Below are 6,042 nucleotides of genomic sequence, written 5' to 3'. Positions count from 1 at the left end.
AAGATCTCAACCAGATCTGGCTAGATCTGGTGGGATTTGGCCAAATCAGACCAAATTCCAGCAATTTCTAACCAAAAAAATGCAGATTTCAGAAAAACAAATCCAGTTTCTGGTAATATTTTCCAGTTTCCAACGACACTTTTTTTCAGATTTCGATTCCTTTCTTAATTCCAACAACCGACTCATCCTGAACGATGCTAATTATCACCTAAAACCGAACTGATCGATTTTTCCGGCAATCGGTTTCGAGTTACTCCGCCCTCCTCCCGACGCCGGCGGGTCGAGTCCGGATTGGGTCGAAAATCGACCCAGCTCGACTCGTGGACAGCCCTAATTTCAACTCATTCAAAGGAGAATAGATATTCCTAAGAAATAATTATTACTTGTAATAAATATGTAACCAAATAATTGAACAATTTTTACACATGAATAGCCATTATATAATCTTTCTCAAAAAAAGAATCGACATTATATATATTACAAGACCGATTACAGTATACAAAACATGCCCTAAAAATTATTATGTAAGGTTCATAACTAATGACTTTGTGTCACGCCCCAAACCCGATACTCGGATTTGTAATCATGACCAGTATGCTAATATCAAGTTTAAACTTAATATTAACAAGAACCAACTTAACTTTTACAAAACTTTCACAAAAGCTTTTACAAAAGCTTCCCTCTTTATTTAAATCCTTGTTTCTTTACTTAAATAATATAACTTTTCACTTGACATTCGAAGCATCTACACTGTACTCAAAGAATAATATAATCCACCAATTACTCAAATTCTAAATTCCACATAATACATATCTTAATGCTTTGAGGCACACAATTTCCTTAGATCCTAAAATACACAATACTACAAAGCTAAACATCAAATTGCTAATTTAGGATCTATACATATAAAACTAAAACTAGCTCCTTCCAAAACTCGACTAAGGCTCCCTCTGCTCCAAAATAAAAACCTGTTGACTGAAAAATAATAGGATGAGCTGCGAAGCCCAGTAAAGGTAAGATCAAAAGTCCCCTTCTCTTATCTGATTTTGCTGCCCCAAAAGTCTTCTCCCATATCTAATCTTCTTGGCTGCACCCGGCAAGAAAGTCCAGCTCCTTTACTTCTTTCTCTATTCCTCTTTTTTTGCTCTTCTTTCTCTCTTCTCTCTTTGCTCTTACACGGCAGTCCTCATTCTCTAAAGATGAAATTAAGAGCCTAACACTAAGGTTTTGTGGGTAAGTAATTAAAACTTCATCTGATTTTGTGTATTTTGGATAGTATAATTGTTTTGTTATTTCTATTTCTTCATCCTCTGTTCTGATTTTAGAAGCTGACTTTGTGATTCTGTTTTAGTAATTTAAAAGTTGATGATATTGTGGTCTATTGAATGCTTATTAACATATTTTATATGTATACTGTAGGTATAAAAATACCCAAATGAAATCAAGACCTATTGCTATTTGTTGATGATTTTAGAAAGAACATGCACTGAAGCTGTCCCTGTGACAGATTTGATGTTTACCAAAAGAAAATTCTGTATTAAATCATTTGCTGTGAATTAGGATGCTAGGAGTAGTTTTTATGAATTCTAAGACACACATGGTTGTTATGGAAGTGGTCTCACAGCATTTGGATGAACATAAAAATAATGGTTTAATTTTTAATTTGCAAGAAATTCTGTCAGGACAGATTTGAGTATGCTGTCTTCCGTGATTTTTAGTAAATCATAGGTTTATGCTTTGATTCCGAAAGTTTTATGGTATATACTGGACATATAGGGGAGTGGTTCTGTAAAATTTTGTGACAATTTGATGTGTGTGGACGGCCGATTTGTATTTTACAAATGGGGAATATGCGGCTGTAATAGAACAGTGAACAGTAAGGGACATGCCTAATTTTGAGGTTTTAATTCTATAGCTAGGTTGAATGTTTTGAGCTATAATTTAATATGCTCATCCTTTGCTATGTTAGAATCATATATTAATTTTATGAATTGGTTTCTCTGTGATTTAGTACATCATGTTGTCCAATGAATGTATTTTGTATTTGTGGGAACCTCTTTGAGGTGGGATAGGATTTCCTTGATTATAAGAGATAGGTTTTGAGATGAATGTGTAAGTTTATGATAAAGAAATTATGGATAGTAATAAGCTTTGATTTTGGTTTAGGTGTTACCAATCGTCAGGTCTAAGCTCATTTGACTTTAGGCTCTCGGTTCCTCTGCTTTCAGGTAAGGGATAAGTTATATGGGCATTTGGTAAGTCATGAGGTTATTTTAAAGTATATTATGCATTAAAAGGTTTTTGATTAGAGATATGACACGTAAGCATTATCAGACAAAGATATGTTCGTGAAATTTCGAAAACCTTATGTATATGATTTAAGCATATTAATGCTATTACTAATTCAACGAATATGATGATTAAAGAAAACAATAGAAATGCTACTATTGTAAAATGTAATGCAAACTATGAATTTCAGTATGATGAATAAGTATGAAATGTTTTCGGGTTATGTTCTCTGGTGATCTGAACTCGGCCAGTAGGGGTTAATTACTGGCTTTCCATGGAAAAAATATTATCTGTTTGGCCATTTAAAGTAGAGGAAATGGGGCTGCCCGTAACTCTAGGCCATTTAAAGTAGAGGAAATGGGGTTGCCCGTAACTCTAATCTGAATAAGGCATTCTCCCCAATGTGTGCGGACGCCGGGGAGGAACAAAACCTGGAGGGGATGTGCCATCAGGCCTCCCAAAGGGGACAATATCATACACACGAGGGGACCCAAATGTGATAAGGCCTTCTCTGTACAGACTTATCAGATATGGACTAACCAATAAGTTATTTATGAACAGCTATATTATGTTATTAATCATGAGAGAATTATTTTGTTTAAATGCATTCTGAAAAGTAAAAGCTCTCATGAAAAGAAGAAGTTTCTGATGAAAGAAAGCTGTTCGTTAAAGGTAAAAGTTTTTGAAGTTCTATCGTGCTATAAAGATAAAGCTTCTGATGAAAGTACAAGTTTATGTTAAGAAATTATCAGATATCTATTTTTCTTTATGTAACGTTAAGTTTTATGATTATGAAAGTTATAATATTTTATGAGAAGAAGTTTATGAAGGAAAGTTTTATTATTCTTTAAGATGCTTCCAGTTTAAAACAAAGTTACAGATTATCTGATTTTAAGTTAAAATGATTATTTTGTAATGAAAATATATATATGGTAACTTTGTATGAAATGAAATAAATTCAATCCGAAAGGTTTTGGTAATATTATTCTGATAAGAAAAAGGAGAACAATTATTTTCCTACGAGGAGCGTATAAGTTATTATCATAAATAGTATAAAATACTATGCATGAAAAGATGTTCTCCTATCCGAATATTTATAAAATGAAACGAATTGATTTACATGCATCCTTATTAAATTCTCATATATCTTACCTTTACTGGGCNTTTCCTACCGAGGGCGTATAAGAAATTATCATAAAAGTATAATAATATTATTGATAAGAAAGAGACATATTTTCCTAGAGGAGCGTATAGTTATTATCATAAATAGTATAAAATACTATGCATAAAAAGATGTTCCTATCCGAATTATTTATAAAAAAAATTGATTTACATGCATCCTTATTAAATTCTCATATGGGGTGGAATACGTGTATGGCTAGGGAAAGAAAAATCACACCCACTTTCAACTTTCTTGCATTCACACATGCTTTTCTACAAAAATAATTTCTTGCATTCACACTCACACTTTCCTACAAAAATAATATCACTTTGCATATATATATATATATATATATATGTATATCCTTACCTTTATAAAGTTATATCCATCACATTAAAAGAGCATATATGTTCTAGTTTCTTTGAGAAAGTGTGAATAAGAAATGAGATGAGTCTTCTCTTTCTTTTAATGTGTGGACCGTGGGTTTGACAAAAGGGACACAAGAGAGCTTCCTAGCTCTTTCCTTAAGAAAAAGAGTGTAAAGTGAGCACAAATTTCTGATTTGTGTGAACGTAGGAAATGAGAGGAAGTGAGCTTCTAGTTGCATTGAAAGTCAAAGAAGAAGCTAGGTGGAACTTACTCATTGCATGGCCAAGTCTTCGTCTTTGGAGTTTACCATCATGCATAAAACTTTGGCATTATGTGTGTTGAATTCTCATTGGTTGCATGTGGTGGAATTTCTATTATAACAACTCATGCAACATGCTTAATCAAATCACCACCAACTATGCATCTAACAACTTAAACCACTTAATATAATTTTTCACATACTAAGTATATATTTATAATACAAATAGCCATTCAATTATCTATAATCTTTACAATTCTTATTCAATGGCATTATAAAATATTATATTTATTTAAATACTCTTTTATTAATTATAAAAGAATGTAGCTTAAAATAATAATTACCCATTTAAACACATAATTAATATAAGGTTGGGTCGGGTGTTACACTTTGCATCTTCAAAAAAGTGTCCAAGAGTTGTCATTATTGCCTCCTTGGGTTGTGGGTGGGTTTGTGGTGGTGGTGGTGGTCATTATTTTTTTTATTTTTTATAATTAAATCAAAGTTGTGGTGGGCTAGTTGTGGTTGTGGACTTATGGCAATAAATGGTGGTTGGTTATGATGGTGGGTGGTTGTGACTGGGTTGGTTGTACTGGTGGAGGTGGCTTTGAGTCTTGCTTCATACGAGAGAGACAAAGAGAAAGAAGCATTGAAAAAGAAGAAAGAAATAATATTTAAATAAAGAAGTAAAAATAATAAAATCATTGATGCTGGGTGTACTATAAAGTGGGGTGTTAAAATAGATAAAATAGGTTTTTGAATTGTTAAAAGCTAAAAATTTTAGCTCCACCAATATTGATGCTCTTGTTAGGTTGCTCATAGCTATATATAAGGAGGATGTATGTGAACAGTGCAGTGCACACAAACGAGAGAGAGAGAGAGAGAGAGAGAGCAAAGAAAGTTTCAACATATAGCATCTGCTTTTGATGATAGTTCTTTCATTAGACCACCAATCAATTTTTGGTGTAGGCAGGGATTGAACTCCAATCCTCTTATTCAACCATCAGAGACTTTACAAGTTAACACAGCTCGAATATCTCTTAGCTAAACTGACCACTATTCACCCCTACTTATTATTTGGCTTCATTCACTCCTAGCTCTAATTAGATCAATTGCACTATTCTTCTTAAATCCCACACTTCAAGTTCACAAATTGACACAACACCTCAGGTAGATAGTACCAATATATATACACACATATATATAGATGAAAATACACTTTTGGTCCCTACACTTTGGGTCTAATCTCATTTTGGTCCCTAAATTGATTTTGCGCCTACCTCAAACTCTAAAAACAGAAAAATCATTTTCATTTTTGTCTCTACTGTTAACCCACTAACTGAAAATGCATACATGGCAAACGGAGTGCTCTGTTGGCAGGCTTTGCAATTAAAAAATAATTAATTGATCCTACGTGTCATTAGTGACACATCCATGCCATATCCACATCAGCAAAAAAATTTCGTTTGGCATTTAAATAATGCCATGTTAGCATTTAATTTTTTTTTTATTTAAAAATTCCATAAAACAATATTAGTTTAAAAAAAAAAACTAAAATTATTTTAAATTCCTTTTTATTTAAACTCATCAAATTAAAATAAATAAACTAAAACTCTATACTCTCTCTAATCTCAATTTCTTTGAAATGTTTTGATTGCGTTACTTAGCTCATTAGATGGCAAAGATTGAAGTCTCGTAGACCAATCATGTCACAGAACAAATACAGGAGGAGCCAGAACTCAACGAGGGGAGAAAAAAAATCTCAATTTCTCCCTCTCTCTCTCTCTCTCTCTTCACCCTCAATGGGCTGAAGCTTCTGCCTCCACCATTTCTCTCACCAGCTCACAAGCTCAGCCTCCACCATTTCTGAGCCTAACTCTCTCTAATTCGAAAATCTCATCTCCTCTCAAAACCCTAAACCCAATTTGACCATCATAGCTGCCACCAAACACCACTGACGATC

The 6,042-nt window shown here is 33.2% G+C and overlaps 1 long non-coding RNA gene across 1 annotated transcript; it reads left to right on the top strand.

The window, feature by feature from the left end:
- Nucleotides 1–1,026: 1,026 nt before the first annotated feature.
- LOC112009250 (uncharacterized) lies at nt 1,027–3,140 on the top strand. The gene is made up of 2 exons (XR_002882652.2): nt 1,027–1,233; nt 2,167–3,140. It is a non-coding gene; the product is annotated as an uncharacterized LOC112009250 (long non-coding RNA).
- Nucleotides 3,141–6,042: the final 2,902 nt, after the last annotated feature.

The sequence above is a fragment of the Quercus suber genome, unplaced genomic scaffold (assembly GCF_002906115.3).
Source record: "Quercus suber isolate HL8 unplaced genomic scaffold, Cork oak 2.0 scaffold_289, whole genome shotgun sequence".
Lineage (NCBI taxonomy): Eukaryota > Viridiplantae > Streptophyta > Magnoliopsida > Fagales > Fagaceae > Quercus > Quercus suber.
The sequence above is the reverse complement of the archived record's forward strand: the minus strand, read 5'-3'. Positions and strand labels throughout refer to the sequence as shown.